General features: G+C 39.2%; 1 protein-coding gene and 1 long non-coding RNA gene across 5 annotated transcripts in view; one reads left to right on the forward strand and one right to left on the reverse strand.

The window, feature by feature from the left end:
* LOC113016627 (uncharacterized) overlaps window positions 1-21,387 on the reverse strand; it is a 141,005-nt gene that overhangs the window by 62,049 nt on the left and 57,569 nt on the right. The window lies entirely within an intron of this gene.
* Window positions 19,068-20,862, forward strand: LOC113016643 (uncharacterized). Of its 3 annotated transcripts, none has more exons than XR_003271279.1 (3): window positions 19,068-19,126; window positions 19,807-19,952; window positions 20,048-20,283. It is a non-coding gene; the product is annotated as an uncharacterized LOC113016643 (long non-coding RNA). The 3 variants fall into 3 exon arrangements; XR_003271278.1 differs by lacking the exon at window positions 19,068-19,126 and adding an exon at window positions 20,290-20,862 and having other exon boundaries at window positions 19,133-19,952; window positions 20,048-20,140; XR_003271277.1 differs by lacking the exon at window positions 19,068-19,126 and having other exon boundaries at window positions 19,133-19,952.

Here is a 21,387-nt window from a genome sequence, read left to right on the forward strand (position 1 = left end):
GCTGTCTTTTTGCCACTTTGAAAATAAACATTCACTCATATCATCCGTCCTTTGCCTGCGTTTTGGGTCCTTTAATAATTCCACACGGCTCATCCCACGAGCCGTGACACCTTATAATCCGTTGCGCCTTATGTATGAAAACAGATCCGTTCATCGACAGTGCGCCTTATGGTCCAAAAAATATGGTAACTTATTAACACTGACAGAAATGTGAATTTAACTGGCATGGTCCACTTAAGATCAAAGTGGGCTTATGTGGCCCATATTGTGAAATAAATTTGACAACTCTGACATAAATTAGAAAAATGTCATTCATTTACCTGAGCTGTGAGATATAAGGCAGACACTGCAGGAAACTCCTCACTTCACTCTCTTCATGTGAGCAGCCTGTCAGCTCCACTTGTTTCTTCTCTGGTTGGAGTTTCAGCACTTCCAGGAGGATGGAGGTCTTTCTCTCTGAGAGGTTTATGGACCAGACTGCAGGAGCTGACTGGAAAACTGACTGTAATGATAGAAGGACTCTGAAAGCCATTTCAAAGTCACTGGAGTAGAGGTCCAGTAGGAAATCACACCATATTTCTCTAAGAGGAAATCCTTTATATGTGCACACTAATATTAACAGCTCCAGTATCTTGTCTCTTGTCCAGTGTTCTCTCTCTGCTGCTGCACAGATCAGATGGCCAAATAACCGGATTTCTTCTGAGAATTCAGGAACAACACTGAAATGAAAGAATGGACCTTAAGATATGGATTTTTAACAGACAGAGCAAAACATCTGCTTAAACAGTACAAAATGTGTTTATTTATTTTACACACTAGAAAAATGTACAATGGTGCAATTTCTTTAATTTAAGAATAATTAAATAAAAAAACAAAAACAAACACACATTGCAAAGACAATAATTTACCTGAGCTGTGAGATATAAGGCAGACACTGAAGGAAACTCCTCAGTTCACTCTCTTCACCTGACCAAGCTATGAGACTCAGTTGTTTCTTCTCTGGTTGGAGTTTCAGCACTTCCAGGAGGATGGAGGTCTTTCTCTCTGAGAGGTTTATGAACCAGATTGCAGGAGTTGACTGGAAAACTGGCTGTAATGATGGAAGGACACTCAAGCCTGTTTTCGCTGTATAATAGTACAGGTCCATTAGGAAATCACACCATATCTCCTGCAGAGGGAGATTTTTATATGTGCACACTGATGATAACACCTCCAGTATCTTCTCTCCTGTCTGCTGTTCTCTCTCTGCTGCTGCACAGAACAGATCCCCAAAGAACCTGACTGCTTCTGATGATTCTGATGATGTAGTACTAAAACTGAAATCAAGAATATCAGCACATTTCATGAAAACTGTAGTATGAAAGTGAGTTGAAATATTTCATGCTTCTAGTATGACATTTCGTACCTTGTTCTGTTAACCCGAAATGCTGAAGTACATCAAAGAGACTCTTATGAAAACATAAAAGCATAAAAGCTAATACTTTACCTGAGCTGTGAGATATACGGCAGACACTGAAGGAAAGTCCTCCCTTCATTTTCCTCATGTGACCAGCCTGTGAGATTCAGCTGTTTCTTCTCTGGTTGGAGTTTCAGCACTTCCAGGAGGATGGAGGTCTTTCTCTCTGAGAGGTTTATGGACCAGACTGCAGGAGTTGATTTGAAAACTGACCACAAGGGTGGAAGGACACTCAAGCCCCTTTCAAGCGCACTGGGGTAGAGGTCAAGTAGAAGATCACACCACTTCTGTTTAAGAGTGAATGTTTGATAGCTGCACATTGATGATAACAGCTCCAGTATCTTCTCTCCTGTCTGCTGTTCTCTCTCTGCTGCTGCACAGAACAGATTCACAAAGAACCTGGTTTCTTCTGAAGGTTGTGAAGCCTGAGGCTTGAAACTGAAATTAAGCAATATATATATGTTTTCAATGACAATCTGATAGCTTCTTTAGATGATGTTAATGTTCTTGGAATATTTAAATCTGCATAAGGAAAAAAACATCAAAGAGAAACACAAATAAAAAAAATGCTGAAAATTTACCTGAGTTCTGTGATATAAGGCAGACACTGCAGGAAACTCCTCACTTCACTCTCTTCATGTGAGCAGCCTGTCAGCTCCACGTGTTTCTTCTCTGGTTGGAGTTTCAGCACTTCCAGGAGGATGGAGGTCTTTCTCTCTGAGAGGTTTATGGACCAGACTGCAGGAGCTGACTGGAAAACTGACTGTAATGATGGAAGGACACTCCTGCCTGTTTTATTCTTATAACAGTACAGATCAAGCAGTAAATCACACCATATGTCTTTAAGAGGGAATCCTTTGTATCTGCACACTGATGATAACAGCTCCAGTATTTTCTCTCCTGTCTGCTGATCTCTTTCTGCTGCTGCACAGAACAGATTTCCCAAGAATCTGATTTCCTCTGAAGGTTCTGATAACTGAGAAATGAATCTGAAATCATACAGATTCTAAATATAATACATAATATTTTGAAGGCATACAATAATTTGATTGAGCAGCTGCTATCTTAAATAGATATCCAACATATTTACCTGAGCTGTGAGATATAAGGCAGACACTGCAGGAAACTCCTCACTTCACTCTCTTCATGTGAGCAGCCTGTCAGCTCCACTTGTTTCTTCTCTGGTTGGAGTTTCAGCACTTCCAGGAGGATGGAGGTCTTTCTCTCTGAGAGGTTTATGGACCAGACTGCAGGAGTGGACTGGAAAAATGGCCTCAAACCCTGAAAGTCACCTAAAACCTCTTTGCTATTCACATATTGAAACAAATCAAGAAAGATGTTGTCCAAGTCAGTTTTAACAGGAAACAATGGGAGAAGCATCTTCACTACATTGTAGAAGTTTGGTTCATCATGAAGTGCTGCTTTCATGCATAAATCCATGAACAGCCTCTTCTGCTCCCTCTCCAGTGTCCCATGGTACTTCTCCTGGCTCCATGAAACTGGACCTCTGAAGCTGAATAAGAGAATTTCACATGTACAAACACATTTGTGTTAATCTTAATCTTAAAAAAAAAAAAATACAATTTACAGCAGGGAAGAGACACAGGGTCCGTGCCATGCTGTAGTACAAATAGGTAACCACAACATTTATGATGGATATTTTGTGCAGAATGTCAGTGCTTGTACAAACCGAATTCTAATAAAGCTATGATGCTGTGTGACATATAAATACAAACAGAATAAAATGATTTGCGAATCTCATGAAGCAGTATTTTAGTCATCATAGAACATTAAAAAAAAAAAACATATCAAATGTTGAAAATGAATTTGATGGGAGCAAAATGTCTCCAAAAAGTTGGGATGAGGCCATGTTTACCACTCTGTAGCACCCTCTCTTCTTTTATCAACAATCACTAAACACCTGGGATCTGAGGAGTGTGGTCCCAGTCCTGCCTGATAGAGGATTCAAGCTACTCAATGGTTCTTTTCATTTTGTCATGTGTCAACTGGTGAAAGGTCTGTACAGCCAGCAGGCCAGTTCACCACCTGAACTATTCTACTATGATGCAGTATCTGGTTTAGCATTATCTGACTGAAATATGTAGGGCCTTCCCTAAAAAAAGGTCATTGTCTTTAGTTTAAAGGCATATATAATATGCCTTTAAACTTAATACTTAATATATATAATATATATATATATTGCTCTAAAACCTGTTTATAAGTTTTAGCAGTGATGATGCCTTTCTGTTTGAGCAAGCTGCAGATTCCATGAAGCTCTATACTGTCAGAGATGCAGGCTTTTGAACAGAGGACTTAGTACTTTAGTCCTGAGGATGAGGGTCCAAATTTTCTAGAGAAGACAGCAATGTTTCTGGAGCAGTGTTTCATGTTCTCATATGTCTTCTTTACACGATCTTATATGAGCTTTAACATGTGGAGTTAAACCCGATATCATGGTAAAGTGTGTAATAGACACTGTGGCCATTTCACATTTTCCCTCTCCAAAGTGTGAAGTGGGCACACATGCAGAAGTTCCAGTACCAGCAGGGGGAAATAATATATACGTATATATATAAAAAAAACATATTTATATTTATACCTTATATATAATCTTATTTTGTCGGTCACAATATATTAAATATAACTTATTTTTAAATCATACATGTTAAAGTCAGACATTCTTTTTTAGATTACTGCTCCTTAGTGTCTCACTCACTCACTCCCCCTCCCATCCTTCTCTCTCACATCAACACACAGCCTCTGAGGCCATCTTGTAGCTTAAACAAGCCGCTCCATATGAAATGTCAGTGAGATGCCTGTTATTAGAATCATTTCGTAGATGATATTTTCTTTTTCATTATATTGGTTAAATTTAGACCTGATTATATTTTTTATTTTAATGTATTTTAATTAAGTGTGGTTAAATATCAGTAAAATCATGTATAAATTATGATTTTGTGTTTAACAATTAAAAAATACTTAATACAATTTCTCTCATTCAGAATCATGTATAACGATGGGCTGGTGACACATTTCTTTTCATTTCGAATTTCTGCAACCAGTTTCACACACACACAGGTCCTTATCGGCCAAGGCTGAAACTTTTTTCCCCCCTATCCTCTCTGGCAGTGTAGCAATCACAGTTGTTGTCTGAAGCCTAAAAAATGTCAAGCAGATTTATTTTCACTACTGAAGCATTTCAACATTTGCTATAATGGTCCACTTGGTAGTCATATTTTATTAGAACTTTACTAGGATTTTTTTATTTTGAGTTATTACAACCATAATGGACAAGACAGGGGGATGGAAAAGAAAAACAAGAAAGAAACACCGGGGAGAAAATTAATAGAAAGAGAGGGAGAGAAAAATAGAGGAGAAAAAGATGGATAGAGAGAGAAAGAGAGAGAGAAAACACTGATAATCTGCACCTGTTGAAAAGAAAAGAAAAGTAGAAGAACACAGGCAGTCATGTGATTGAGCGGGCGGATGGAAACAATTAGTGATGGGAAGAAAAGGACCCAGATGCAAAACCCCTATGAGTGAAAGACCTAGGCAACAGCTGACCCTGCCTGGGATAGGGTCAAAGGGGCCCCACCCTGCTGCAAGGCACAGGGAATATGCATAAGGGCGAAAGTTGAATCCATGGGGTCTGGCCATACAAAGCTCACAAAAAGAACACCCTTCTGTAGGGCCACCATCTACATCACTGAAGGCGTGGAGACATTGGCAAACCGATCCCCAGCTACCAAGGCTAGCCAGTGGGACATGAAAAGTCACGTCTCTGGTGGGGTAAGGATGCTGAATAAATGCATGAGGCTGAGAGCTACCGGCCAGATATAGTTGGGTTCACCTCAACACATGCCTTGGGCTCCAGAGCCAGTCATCTGGAGAGGGGCTGGACTGTCTCAATCTGGAGTTGCCTTTAATGAGAGGTGGCAGACTGGGGTGGGTTAGTATGTTCTCTGCGTGCTGCCTGTACATTGGAGTTTTTCCTAATGGATGAGAGGGTCTGGTTCCCTATACCTTTGCTCGGGAAACAGGTCCCGATTATGGTCTGCACGTACAGTTCAGAGTACCCAGCCTTCTTGGAGTCCCTATGTGGGGTCTTTGAGGGTGCTCCACCTGGGGACTCTGTCGTCCTAGTGTGATACTTCAACATTCATGCAGGCAACAACAGTGAGACATGGAGGTGTGTGACTGGGGGAAATGACCTGCCAATTCTGAACACAAGCGGTGTTCTCCTAGTGGACTTCTGTGCAGACCACAGTTTGTCCATAACAAACACCATGTTCGAACATAAGGGTGTCCATAAGTGCACGTGGGACCAGGATACTCTAGGCCACAGGTCAATGATCAATTAGATAATCATGTTATCAGATCTATGCTAGCATGTTGATGCCTGTTGTTGTGGTAACCACCAAACCAGACAGTGGACACCAGTGCTGAAGGGAACCATCAGGCTGAAGAAGGAGTCCTATCTGACTTGGGTAGCCTGAAGAACTTCAGAGGCATTGACAGGCTAAGCTGAGCATGGCTTTAACAGTGCCTGAAGCAAAAACTGGGATGTGGGAGGAGTTCAGTGAGGCCACGGAAAAAGACTTTGGGAGTGCCTCAAAGAGATTCTGGCAAGCAGTGGCTGTCCTTTGTCACTGATTCTGTTCATAATTTTTATGGACAGAATTTCTAGGTGTAGCCAAGTGGCAGAAGACTTCCACTTGGATGGTCTCAGAATCTCATCTCTGCTTTTTGCAGATGATATGGTTCTGTTGGCTTCATCAGGTGGTAGCCTCCAGCTCAAACTGGAGTGGTTCGGAGCTGAGTGTGTAGCGGCAGGTATGAGAATTAGCAAATCCAAGTCTGAGCTCATGATCCTCTGTCAGAAAAGTAAGTAGCTCAGGGTCTTGTTCGTGAGCGAGGAGCGGGAGATCAACAGAGAGAGTGGTGCTGCGGCTGCAGTAATCCGAACGCTCCCGGTCTGTCATGGTGAAGAGAGACCTGAGTGTAAAAGTCAAGCTCTCAATTCACCAGTCGGTGTATGTCCATACCCTCACCTTTGCATGCTGTCCATGCTTTGGTGTGGGAAAGCATGGAAGGGACATTGTGGGCCAGCATGTCTATAACAGGCTTTGCCATGATACTGGGTTGGTATAATACAGTGAACTGTGTAAACAGACAGTGATTTCTGGAAATATTCCCAAGTTCATGCAGTGATGCTCTGTCTGTCCTGGTCGTTGTGTCCCTGGGCAAGACACTTCACCCTACCGCCTACTGGTGTTGGCCAGAGGGGCCGATGGCGCGATATGGCAGCCTCGCTTCTGTCAGTCTGCCCCAGGGCAGCTGTGGCTACAACTGTGGTTTGCCTCCACCAGTGTGTGAATGTGAGAGTGAATGAATAGTGGAATTGTAAAGCGCTTTGAGTGTCTAGAAAAGCGCTATATAAATGCAATCCATTATTGTTATTATTATTATTATTATTATTATTATTATTTTCATGACATAATCATGCTGGTTTGCTGCCCGAGGGCTCAAAGGTCATAAGTATTCAATATTGTTTTTCATCCTTGTCCTTTGCACACAGAGATTTTTTTCAGATTATCTGAATCTAATGATGATATTATGTACTGTAGATAATTAGATCTTCAAAGTCTTTTTTTTTACACTACATTATTCTGAATGGTAAATGCTCTTAAGTAGTTGCAAAACATCCCTTCAGCTTTTTCTTTTTAGTGCCAGCCTTTTGTTGGCCTCATCCCAAATTTTTGAAATGTGTTGCAGCCAATAAATGCAAAGTATCCTAATATTTTCCCTAAAATGTTAAATTTTCTTTGGTTCACAACAGGTTTTGATATTTAATAGGTTTTGTGTTCTATTGTGAATAAAATATGGGTTTATGAGATTTCCTATTTGTTTTTTATGTAAATTTTAAATAGTATCCCCGAATTCTGAACTTTTTCTGAATTGGGGTTTCATGAATGAAATGAAAACTAACAAATTAGACATTCAGGTTCATCAAGCACCATGAGACCAGCCTGAGGCCTCTCGGATTCTATGAAATGTAAGGCCTCAGATTTACCGTAGTTTTCGGGTCATAAGCCGTTACATTTTTCCCACACTGTGAACTTATACTGACATGCGGCTAATGCATATTTTTTTTCATACGGCCAAAAATATTTTGCCTGGTAACAGTAGACTAATAAATTGATAAGTAGTATATATATGGTATATATTTTTTACCGGTTGTTAAGAGACGTTGTAATGTTGTTTGTGCACTGTTCCGTAAAAAAACCATAAGCATCGTAATTTGTGTGTTACCGATACGTACGTATACTTAAAGGTAGCTGTGTTACAGGCGCTGTTCGAGGAAAAAAAGCATTTGCAGTATGTATTTTTGTATGTTACCATAAAGTTTACGTTAGCTTACGGATGAAATTAAACGTTAAAAATCCTCACGTGTAATATTTCTGTGTAAATATCTCATATTACAAGTGAAATGCATACAGCTTTAAATCCGGTGCGGCCTGTACAAGTACAAAATTGATTTTCTTTCTAAAATTAGAGCATGCGGCTTTTAATCAGGTGCGCTCTGTAGTCCGGGATTTACGGTAATCACATTATCCAGCTTTCAGTTCAAAATTTAAAGCTCCTTTTCTATTTTTTAAAATGCCACCACAAAATAAGTCTCTTTTTTAACAGTCACAGACTATAAAAATAAGCAGGTACATAATTATTTGAAAGGAAAAGCTACATACCTGACTGAGCTGATGAACGGGAAAGTCTTTAGCAGAGACTCACACTGACTGTGACAGGGAGGAGTTTCATTGTCCCAGTAGAGGCAGACATTAACCTTTGTAGGCATCCTCTGCATGACTTCCACAGCTCTTTCATAAAGCTGCTTTTCACCATCAACTGGAAGGTGAAGGTTTCCATCTAGGCTGAGTAAGGTTTCAAAGTCCATCTGCTCTTCACTGATAAGAAAAAGCTCCCACAGCTGTCGAGCCAGAGAGTCAGACCTATAATTGAAAGAAGAGATCATTATCTCATTGTAAAACTAACCAAGAATATGAGTCTTATTACAGGTTGTAACCTAAGCAGTAATATAACCCTAAATCTACATGTTCATTCTTACCATTGGACATTTTCAAAGCATCCAAACAGCTGTCTCATTCCTTGTTCTGATATCGTCACGTCCTCGAGGTTCAGCCTTATTTTCCTTTCTTTTGACTGAGTGACCACAAAGGCCACAGCACAGCAAGGGTAAGGATCTAGACTGTCTCCACTGAGGTCAAGATGGTAGTCCAGTTTGTCTAGAAGGTAGACGCATGCTTCAGGACTCTGGGACTCATACAAGCACTGGCATACGAACAGTATGTCGACATGGAGCCCACTGCCCTCAGTATCAGCCTCTTCTTGCTCACACAGATGAGGAAGAAATGTGTTTATCAGCTCCTTGAAGAACCAGTTAGATGTATTCTTCAGGTCCTGATCTGGAATCAGATGCTTCATCAAACTTGGGCTCTTCTCATTCAACAATCGACACATGAAGGGGATCAGATGTTTCATGTGTTTCTTCTCCTCTGTGAGGCACTGCTGAAAAACATCTCTGACTTTATCAGGATTCTTCAGGAGCCACAGTGCTGCAAAAAACTCCTGCACTGTGTAATGGAGGAATGCATGTGTGGTTATCGTTTCAGTCGGGGCCACCTTGATGAAAAGTGGTTTCAGGAAGGACAGGACACAGATGTCTTCACAGGTCAGGTCTGTCAGGTTCACAGATTTTTGTTGGGTTGCAAGAAAAGCAGCTTCAGCTAGAGACAGAATTTCTTCTCTCTTGGTTTTGATGAAGAAATTCAGCTTTTGGTTCTTTGTTTTGCTGTTTATCTGAAGGCAGAATCGAACAATATTGATGTAGATCTCAGTTATTGTACATGGCTGTGGAGCATCTTTTGATGAAAAGCAAACAGCCATCATCAGTGCATACATGGGGACATGACAAAGAGTTATCAGTTCCACGCTACTCAAAACCTTCGTCTGATCTTCACCGAGTGTTGCAGATAAGTATGTTTTTATAGTCTGCTCACTAAAGCCTTTCACCTCCACTCTGATAAAGTCTCCAGAAAACAACTTTGTATCCTCATCATCTGGTCTGCATGTTATGATGATCTTTGCGAGAGGTAGTAATTTGTTCTTTAAAATCTTTGTAACCACTGGTGAAGAGAGATCTGTGAGTCCATCAAAAATAATTGTAACATTGTCAGAGTGACTCTGTATGTCCTGTAAGACTTCATCTTTGTCTTCATCTAGATCACAAAAAAAGCTGAAAAGAAGTTCCTCCAAATTTTTGGCGTTCACGATCTGTGCTGTTTCCCTCATGTCAAAGTAAAACATGTAATCAAGCTCTTTGCTTTCTCTTTCTGCCCAGAGTCTCAGCATTTCACGAGTCAGTGCTGTCTTTCCAATTCCAGGTTTTCCAACCAAGAGAATGTTTTTATCCGTTTTCAGCAGCTCACTGGGAGAAATGGTGGGTTTCTCTTCGGGGATGTATGTCCTCAGTTTTTTAGGGCGACTCAGCTTGCTTTTCCTTTTTTTAAATTTTTTTATTTTAGATGGACAAACACTTTGCTCTGTGTCTAATATAAGTGATGAGTATGACAGATCAGGCGTCTTGTTTCCTTCAAACCAATTTTTACTTGCTGCCCAAAACTCATTTGACTTCTCTTTTGCATTTGACTTTAACTTTTCCTGATATCTGTGGCATGACCTTGGCCCTAAAAGCAGTGAGAAAACAAATTCACTATGAATTAAAGCAGTTGTAACAGATACATTTATCCAATGCATTAAAGTGCAGTTCGTCAATACATCAAAGATTTTATTTTTATCAAGATTTTACTACAAAATACCTTGTAAGTAGTTTGTATCGACTTGTGTCTCCTCCTTGAAGGAAAAGCAGCTGATCCAATGATGCAGATCAAACTTGTTTTTCTCAGTGGAAGCATCGCTGTTTTTCTCAGGAGGAAGAAGCAGTTTCTCTAAAGTCCTCTTCCTTGTCATGTCGATAATCTTGAGTAACTCATAGCAGGCTGCTTCCCCTTTTTTTATGACTGAGATCAGTGTTGTTCTTCTTTTGTCTTTATCAGTTTTCTCTGCCTTTATATTGCTGACTTCTTCATCACCAAGAACTCCTTTCTGATTCAAGTTCTCCAAAATCACAGAGAGATCCTTTAATCCGCTTATAAGATGGGGTTTGGCATGCTTGACATAGTCTAATGCGGACTGTGATGTGCAGGCCATGTTTCCTTATGTGTACACGCTGACCCAACTTCACTGACCTGCAGATCAAAATACCAATTTAAAAATGTTCATTTAAACAGTTTAACTATATTTGAACTGTTTATAGTTATTATATTATTGATGTATTAGGTTATATATATATATATATATATATATAATTTAAACCCAATTAATATTTACAGCTTAACAATGACTTGCAATTCAATAAAATTAGCAATCCGATAATACTGAGAATAATGCTGCAATAATATACAGTGATAATAGACAACACAACATATTATAACAGTCTGTCTGTAAACCCAGATAACAAACTGCAGCTTGCTTTTTACAATTTAACAAATATATAAGAATGTATGAAACCTTCAAAGAAAACTTTACACACATCTAGTCAAAAATATAAAATTTCTCCAGAAGAAATGGTAACATTTTAAATTGATGTATTTACCATCCTTGTGAAACGTGTCTGCCAACATGGTTGGTGCTGTTAACCTTATGATGTGTTGCCTCTAGCCACTTTGTTAGCACCTGCTAATTTTATCCCTTTGTAGATTTTTGCTAAGTGGAATTTTAGTTTTGCAAATGTGTCTGTCTATATATACTTTTCAGTCAGACAGAGGGGGGAGAGGGGTTTTCACCCATGTGAGACCCTGCCTGCGCAAAGTGGATAATGTATGCAGCTGCCCAACGCTGATTGGTTGACAAGTGGGCTGAAATAGAGCAGGGAGTAATAGCGGAGTTCACCAGTAATGAGAGAAATACAAAAACCTATCTGATGATGAGTGCCATCTAAAATTTCCTCAGAAGTCAGTGTGCCATATGATTGCATTAGCAATAAATGTAATAACGCTCTATATTAACAGTTACACACTCTATAGAACAACTTTCTAGAATTAAATTTGTTCGCAGATGTTGGCAGCTATCAGTGAATAGTTATCAGCTATTCTGAAACACAAAAGACACGTTTTATCCATAACAAGAACTCCATAACAGCAAATAAACTGTACAACAGACAATGCAAATGCTAATTATGGTCTCCTCACAACAATGATAAGAAAAATAAACTGTGCCAATATGACATGTTTTTTTTAATACAGGGATACACATGCTTTTTCTTGGGATGTTGCTAGCTGGCAGTTTTTTCAAGCGATGTTGAAATTTCCACATTCCGACCTTCAAATGCTTCAGGAGCTGTCCACTCAGCACAGCATCAGCACCGCAGAAATACACGGATACATCTGTATATATATATATATATATATATATATATATATATATATATATATATATATATATATATATATATAAAAAAGCTTTCTGGTTTGATCAGAAAAGAAAACATTGGTCCATACACCTGAAAGTCCTGAAAACACATTGCGAATTCTGTCTCGAGTCTACAGATGTATCCGTGTATTTCTGCGGTGCTGATGCTGTGCTGAGTGGACAGCTCCTGAAGCATTTGAAGGTCGGAATGTGGAAATTTCAACATCGCTTGAAAAAACTGCCAGCTAGCAACATCCCTCTCACTGGTAGGCTAAGTTTATTTTAGCCAATTATAAGTTGAATCTGGTAGTTGGGGTTGTTAGCTATGATACTGTCATTAAGAAGCGGCTATTTTGCGATGTGCACTGCTGGCCCAGGCATTCATTTTTTAATGCACCTTCTCACATTAATTCACTGCGTGTTGTGCCATTAGTTAACCCTTCACGTGCCCAGGGTTGCCGACCCCTGTTATAACTTTTGAGTTTTTGTTATAGGATAACGTTGGAGGGAGTATATAAATGAAACTCGCCGGAGTGCCCTGGTGAGCTCTTGCATAGACATTTATTGTGCATGCTATTGGCTTCTTTTAAGTAAATAAATGCATTGGAGCGTGTTACTCTGTTTGTCTGCTTTTTCTTTTACACTACAGCTTTTGCCTGATGAGCCACTCAGACCCAGTACCAGATTACTCCTCATTTCCCAGTGATTTAACACCTGATGCAACATCTGTCATTTTGGAGGACACCCAGAGACTGCATACAGTCTTACAGATGCAGTTCAGCTCCAATGCTAACAAGCTTGGCACCCTGCTTACATACCTGCTTCCCCAGTGTTAATCCCAGTCTACTTTGTTAAGGCCCATAGCAATCCACTTGTATACCACCTAATGCATTAAGGGAGAGGAGAATGTGAATTGTCTGGAATGGGAGTTATTATCACTGTCCAAATTAATGTTAGCAAAGCTCATCATGTTAGAAGAAAGTACAGAGAAATGAGTAAGAAGAGCAGCAAAGTCATTAAAAAAAATACTTCTTTGGCTTAGGTGGTCGGTAAACAGGTTATATGATTTTAAGAGTATGTAGAGGGACCTTTAAAGTGGTGAATTTCAATGAGTGAAAGATGGGAACAGAGACAGGAAGAACTTTCCAGTGCTTGCAATGGATCATCGCAAGACCCCTGTTCTTCCCTAAGCCTCAAGTACACTCAACAAAAATAGAAACGCAACACCTTTGTTACTTCTCCCATTCCCCATGGGATGGACGTAGAGACCTAAAATTCATTCCAGATACACAATATAACCATCCCTCCCAAACAGTGGTCACAAATCAGTCCAAATGTGTGGTAGTGGGCACATCTGCTATATTAAGATAATCCATCCCACCTCACAGGTGTGCCACATCAGGATGCTGATCTGACATCATGAGTAGTGCACAGGTGTACCTCAGACTGCCCACAACAAAAGGCCACCCTGGAATGTGCAGTTTTGTCTCACAGCAAAGTGCCACAGATGCCACAAGCAATGAGGGAGCGTGCAATTGGCATGCTGACAGCAGGAATGTCAACCAGATCTGTCGCCCGTGCATTGAATGTTCATTTCTCAACCATAAGCCGTCTCCACAGGTGCTTCAGAGAATATGGCAGCACATCCAACCGGCCTCACAACCGCAGACCTCGTGTAACCACACCAGCCCAGGACCTCCACATCCAGCAGGTTCACCTCCAAGATCGTCTGAGACCAGCCACCCAGACAGCTGCTGAAACAATTGGTTTGAGTCTCAGGGACGCTCAACTGCATGCCCGTCGTCCTCATCGGGGTCTTGACCTGACTCCAGCTCGTCGCCGTAACAGACTTGTGTGGGCAAATGCTCACATTCGATGGCGTCTGGCACGTTGGAGAGGTGTGCACTTCACGGATGAATCATGGTTCACATTGTTCAGGGCAGATGGCAGCTGAGAATGTCCCAGTTCTTGCATGGCCAGCATACTCACCGGACATGTCACCCATTGAGCATGTTCGGGATGTGCTTGACCGGCGTATACGACAGTGTGTACCAGTTCCCACGAATATCCAACAACCTCGCACAGCCATTGAAGTGGAGTGGACCAACATTCCACAGGCCACAATTGACAATCTGATAGACTCCATGCGACGATGTGTTGCACTGCATGAGGCAAATGGTGGTCACACCAGATACTGACCGGTTCTGGGTCCCCAGACCCCCAATAGCGCAAAAAACTGCACATTCCAGGGTGGCCTTTTGTTGTGGGCAGTCTGAGGTACACCTGTGCACTACTCATGATGTCAGATCAGCATCCTGATGTGGCACACCTGTGAGGTGGGATGGATTATCTCAATATAGCAGATGTGCCCACTACCACACATTTGGACTGATTTGTGACCACTGTTTGGGAGGGATGGTTATATTGTGTATCTGGAATGAATTTTAGGTCTCTACGTCCATCCCATGGGGAATGGGAGCAGTAACAAAGGTGTTGCGTTTATATTTTTGTTGAGTGTATGACAGGTTCAAAAAGACTCAGATGGAGTGGCTTCATTGAGTGAGAAAAAGTCTCCAGTCTGTTGCAATGTTTCAGTCAAGAAGTCTAACTTACAGTCAGAGAGGAGATCCTGGACAAGATGCCCCTTGCCAGTAAGTGGATGTTTAATACACCAAAGCTAGGGGGTTCACATCCTGGCTGGTGTTATGGTAAGTATGACGAGTTGCAGACCAGGTGGACTTCATTGGTTTGGTGTTGTCATGGTTTAAACTTCGTCCAGATAGCAGCAGCAGCAGAATTAATAGCCTGAAAAAATTGAGAAAAATCCACAACAGGATTACTCTTAAATACTCATATGTTGTCCAGCAATTATAAAGAGTGAAAAAGCATCTAAAAGGGAAGATACTACGGTTTGATGTTTTGTTTTGTTTTCCACATAATAACGTAATACTTGATGTTGAACAAATTATTTGTTGCATTTAGTTAACTGTAGTTTCTGTGTAATGTGCAACTTTATTTGTAGACAACAGAGGTGGGACCAAGTCATTGTTTTGCAAGTCTCAAGTAAGTCTCAAGTCTTTATCCTCAAGTCACAAGTAAAGTCTCAAGTAATGTCAGGCAAGTCAGAGTCGAGTCTCAAGTCACTGGTGTAAAAGTCCAAGTAAAGTCACAAGTCTGAAACTTTGAATTTCAAGTCCTTTCGAGTCTTACAAAAAAAAAAAAAAAATTAAAAGAATGTTGCAGTTATGCTAAATGTAAATATTAGACCATGTGATTTTTAAATCTGTGTTTTTCTCAACACATGACAAAATAGTGAACTTAGAAAATATACACAAATTGTGAAATTGCACCTCTTTAGAATGCAGCTCAATTAAACCTAGCTCCAAGAATAATTTTCACCGACAGTTCTGAGATAAGCTGCATGTTATTCTTGGATGCGCTTGTTGGACCGGCTTTAAAATCGCATGACAAAAATATCATACACATTAAAAAAAACTGTATCACCAACGGAGCCTGGACAACATTTGCTAGTTAGATGAAGTCAGCTATCTCATCGTAGCAAAAGAGAAGGACCACCTCCTGTTCTTTATGGAACTTCAACTGTCGGACAAAGTTGGAAGTTGTTCCATCTCTGTCTGTGATTCTCTTCTTGCATGTTTTGCATATTGCATTTCGGTTTTTTGTTGAATACTTCATAGTTTATGTATGAGAAAAAAATAACTCCTTGCAGCATTTTTGAGTTAATTTGATTGGCTGTGCTACAGCTCACGCAGACATACATACGGAGTGTGGTTTGAATTGAATGAATTGAACAGCGGTTAGCGTGGTTAGCTCCCAAATGACTGAGCATGAGAGGCTCTTTTACAGAAAGCTGCGTTTATAGGCTTGATCCCAAAACATGTCTACGCGGTCTAACCACAGATCTCCGTTTTTCTCTCTGACCGTCTCTAACACTGTCTGTGTTTATGATCCCGGAGATTTTAATTTGTAGCATTTGGAATTTGACAAAGTACAGGGCTGTTGATCCGAATAAAACTTCCTTATTTACCAACAACATCACAAAGTTACAGGAAGCCCTTTGTTTCAAAATAATGTAAACAAAGGGTTTATATGACGTACGAAAAATCCGGTTTGTTTTTCGTCGAAACGGAAAAAAAAACCCTTGACCTTTAACACTGAGCTCCTCGAGTTAGCCTACACATGCGGATCATTTACCATAAAGAACATAAAACGCGGATCTCCAAACGGACAGACAGAAAGTTTAAACCTGAAGTTTAAAGAGTTAGAGATAACGCAGTGAGTTATTTATAAATATTTATGATGTTATCTCAAATTTCCAGTTCACCTCAACAGCTGGTCACCTCTGTGCGGAGGCGATGGGGAAACCAAAGGGCTGTAAAAAGTCTGTTTCGTGTCACATTTAGAAACAACCTTAAAACGAAGTTCCTGCAGTTTGAAAACTGTTCATCTTTTCCTTATAATCTTACCTGTGTGATGCTGCTCTCTGCCTCCAGATATCATAGAAACTGTTTTCTTTTGGCAGTCTCTCAAAACTTGTTCTTTTAATCTCTGGGTGTGTTCAGGCTGAGCTGCTTTTACTTTCACTTTCTGTTAAAGCTTTTAGGATCCACTAGATGTCACCATTAGTACACATACAGCTGACAATCAGCCCTGTAAAAATATGCCACAGTGTGGAGTACTGGAAATGATGAGGAAATAAACACTACTGTAAGAAGAGTGAAGGGAATAAATAACATTGCTGGACATATAGTTTTACATATCTGAAAACATTTTCAGTAAATAAAAACTTTCAAAACTTTCAAGTTAAACAATGTAATTTAGATTTTTTTTTCTTTCTTTTTGTCATAGTTTGTGCTTAAGTATTTATTTATTTATTTATTTATATGCTTTGAAAATGATACCAGAAGAAGATGAGGTAAGAAGCCAATCCTTGGGAGAGAAACTAGATTGTATTCTCTATTTTTCACCAGCTTGGACTCGCATGAATGATCTTCAGCGGTGCCATATTGATATAAAATAATTTAGATCATTTTCAAGTTTATACATGTACAAGTTATTAAGCTGTACATTATTATTTAATTTGGCTCTGCTGTGCTGAAGTTTAATCAGAATCTATAGAGCTCTCGAAGAAAACACTTCACCCTTGAAACAAGGAAAGGAACAAACATGGAGGCACATGACAGAAAAGAGATACTAAACACAAGGACATAGGACTAGGACCCAGTGACCCACTTTGCCACAATTTATCTACAATTCATTTCCATTCCTTCAGATATCTAGTGCAAAAATAACAGGAAGGTGAAACACTGGAGATTAAAAGTCTAGATTCTGAATACTTCACTGAGTTATATAACATTAGAGTTTTAGTCCATAGAGGGGAGGCAGTTTATGGGAACCAGAGGGTAGGGCTGTGTGCTTTCTTTACTCATGAATCAGAGAAACAGCCGAAAAGTAAAGCTTAAAACCTGTCCGCCTCTTCCTCATGAATTTTACCAGTATGTTACTAGTTCAGTGTGTCCAAACATCACAGAGACCACATCTTTTAGGATCGTTCCTCTTTGTCTGCATCCATTAGCTGTGGATAGTTAAAAAAGAAACAAAAAAAATGCCGGCTGCTGTTTTTCCTTTCACTTTGCTTGATTGGGAAGTAGGAAGTACTTGTAGGATTCACTAGATGCCGCCATTGTATGAAAAACTTGGCCATAAATCACCACGTTTCAAACCCGTCTGGTTAAAAAATTATGTAAAAATTGCTTTTTAAATACAGGGGCACATCTAAAAGGGTGGCATAGAGGGGCATGTGCCACCCTAAAATGATCTCTTGCCACCCCAAGTGCCACCCTAATTTTGCATATGACAGTGTTGTTTATTAAAATAAGATAGCATTAACACTTTTAGCATAGTTACAGTTAACAGTGAATATAAATGCTAAAACTGAATATATTGCATAGTGTTCCCCCAGTCCACCAATAACAAATGGTTGAGACCATAGTGCAGACCGGCTTCTTTGGAGCAAGCGATGCCTATGATTGTGCCAGAGCACATTTTGAAAAACACCATGGGAATTTCAGAGTTCACACAGGTGGCTGGTTGTTACACTCTGGAAATGGAATGAAGGTGAGTGTTATTAAACCTCTGGGGTCCACAGACACCACCTCCAAATCACATGACTGATTTAAGCTGCAACTGCTGCAGTCTCAGTCAGTGTTGAAGGTTTGGACTTCAAAGTATACACTGGTTTTTACATTTTAATAAGATAAGATAAGATGACCTTTATTAGTCCCACAGGTGGGAAATTTGTTTTGTTACAGCAAAAGTGCAAAGTTATATAGCAGAAATTAGAAAACACTGGAATGCAATAAAATACAAATACTATATACAACTGAGTAGGAAAATACAAAAATACAACTTCGTCAGAAGAAGAATTGTACAAGAATTGCACATATAGCAGTCTTATTGCACATGTGTGGGTTTGTGTGTTTGATCAGCTGCAAAAGTCTTTATTGTGGAGTCTGACAGCAGTGGGGAGGAAAGACCTGCGAAATCTCTCCGTCCCACACCGTGGGTGCCGCAGTCTCCCACTGAAGGAGCTGCTCAGTGCTGTCAGAGTCTCATGCATGGGGTGGGAGATGTTGTCCAACAGGGATGACATCTTAGCCACCAGAACAGAGCTAATGACAGGCCACTAAATCCAGAGTTATGATAAAAATATATATAAGCCATGCTTTTTTCTAAATACACTCTAAAAAGTAATTCATCAGGCCTTTTACCACCACTTGATTAAATCCATAGCTGCAACATAAAAATTCTAATTTATTGATTAAGATAGGCCTTCTAAGTTGCAAACTTTATTTTTTGGGTTGTGTTGAATTAATAATGTTGGTAATTACATTAAATTAATTTTATATGTAATTTGAAATTAAATCCCAATGTTAGTGGGTTCAAAATAAAATTCAAGTTGTAATTACTTAAAGAAATTGAATAGATAACTTATTTTTTTTCTTCTGATTTCAAATTCCCTCCCCTACCGACTTAACTAGTCCGGGCAAATTCACACATGTTGGGTTGCATGGTGCAAGCTTTTGTAAAAGACATTTCAAGGTAAGTAACATTTCATTTACAAATAACAGTTCTACCAAAGCAAAGCATTTGTGCTAGTCACCTGTAGTGGATTTGTGTATGATGTGATGCTCATACAGATAAGGAAATACTTTGCACTACCACATGTAGCTAATGCTAGCCATTCTAAACTTTAGCACAGCAGAGGATAAGACTTATAAAGTTTCATTTGAGTCTTCAGCTTCAGCTAGAGAGTGCAACTGTGGCTAGGAAAAGCGTGGTTAAAGTTTTGCTACACAGTGCAATCTAATTTCGATCTTAGGCTAATTTTGTTTTTCTTTTTACCAAAATTAGAAGCCTTTAAACTGTGAATAGTTTTGTCAGAGGGATAACCTAGAGGCTTCTTTTTTCCATCTGGCTCACCTATTTTATGTCTTTATAAAACTTGCATGACCTATACATTTTTTACAAAATGGGCTGGGAGTGAACAATGTGTAAATTCGAAACCTCTGCAAAAACAGGGTTGCTAAAACATTAGAGATTACACCACGGTTATGGTGGGGAAGTCTCCCTCGTCTTCACCAAGATTGTTTTTCTTCCCTCAAAACTTGGGGTAGCCTTAGATCACTTCTATCCTCTTTAAATAATGTATTAGAGCATTCATTAATGCAGTGTAGCTAATAGTCTGCAAGGTTTAATTCTTCTGTTTGTGTGGTCTACAGATAAAGGAGGAGTTCAAGAGAATAACCACTGTAAGCCTTGAATGGCTACACTTGACAATTGCACCCCAAAACTGATGGATGTCATTTTATCAAGGGGAGGAGCTAAGGGAGTGAGAATCAGGCAGATCAAGGACATGCTTCTTGAGGTAGGACAACCTTTAGACTTTGGGTAGCTTTGAAATGCACTTTGTTGTCAGTCACCCATGTATTTTATACTCATATTTTATTTTTTCTTAAATAGCACAAGACAATTGAAACAAGCAGAGAAGTAGCCATCTGCTGCCTTATCACTTTCCTTGGAGAGAAGGACGAGGACCTTTTCATGGAGTTTGGTGTAAGTAATTCAGCATTGTGTGTGTGTGTGTGTGTGTGTGTGTGTGTGTGTGTGTGTGTGTGTGTGTGTGTGTGTTCGTTCCATTGATCATCTGAATTCATTAAGATTCTATAATTCACTAACCTATTTTTTAAAATTTGCTTTACAAGGACACCGAAGAACTTAAGGCAGGTGATGAAAACTGCCATCATCAGTAACCGGTACACCCCTGGATCTAACCATAAGACTGCAACCATTGTGGTGGAGGAAACAAAAATCATGGAGGGCCAGAATTTCCCAAGGTGCTGTGTTTTGCTCATGGGCATAATATATGCTCTCAATCTGAGCTAATGCAAGGATCTGAAATATACTTTTGAAGTTGTTCAGAAGCTGTTCCTTGACCTTGATGGAACCATCATTATGTTAAAGATGTTGACTCTGTTTCAAATTGTTAGCTGTTTTGAATCCTGTATGTGTAAAATTGATCTTAAAGGTGTTTGCTGCATTGTGTAATAGAAAGATGCAAGATCTTGTAAAGTTTGGTAGGCATTGAAAGTTAACATTTACTGAACACTTGCATGGAAGTATTACTGCAACAAAATGTTTTCTAAGTAGATTTTTTTAACCAATTGAACACATTTGTTTCTGTGGTGTTAAATACATAAAGGCATATTCTATAACTTGGCTGTGATGGTATAAATCTAAATTTCTGGTTTATTTTCACTTTTTAAATACAAAGTGTTGAAATGCCTACTGTTAAAAAATAAAAAAAGTTATTTGATTAAAAAAATGTTGAATGAATTCCTTTCTTAAAAGCTATTACAATAAAAAAAGAGAAAGCTAAAATGATGATAATAATGATGAAAATCAGCAACTTAATATTTTAAGTAATGAACTTTAAAAAATTGTTTTTGTAATTGCTGTAATTGATTACATAACACTTAAAAATCATTTCAAATAATGTGGAAAAAGTAATTGGAGGAACATAATTTTTATGAGTAAACAACTTAAAAATATGTTTTTAAGCTACCAAATATTACGTAAATGGTAATTAAAATCACCTTTGATTATGGAGGATAATTTAATTCCCGTAACTCAATATAGTTTGTTGGTTCAATCTAATTTCAACATAAGTTATCATAACTCAAAAAGAGTAATGGAAACTGTTGCGTTAATTTTTTTTGTTGAGCTTAAACAATAGTTTTTAGAGTGTACTATTGTCACAGTTTTTTTTGTTGTTGTTTGTTTTAAAAGCATTTTCTAAGGTC

Source organism: Astatotilapia calliptera, chromosome 23 (genome assembly GCF_900246225.1).
Source record: "Astatotilapia calliptera chromosome 23, fAstCal1.2, whole genome shotgun sequence".
In the NCBI taxonomy this organism is placed as follows: domain Eukaryota; kingdom Metazoa; phylum Chordata; class Actinopteri; order Cichliformes; family Cichlidae; genus Astatotilapia; species Astatotilapia calliptera.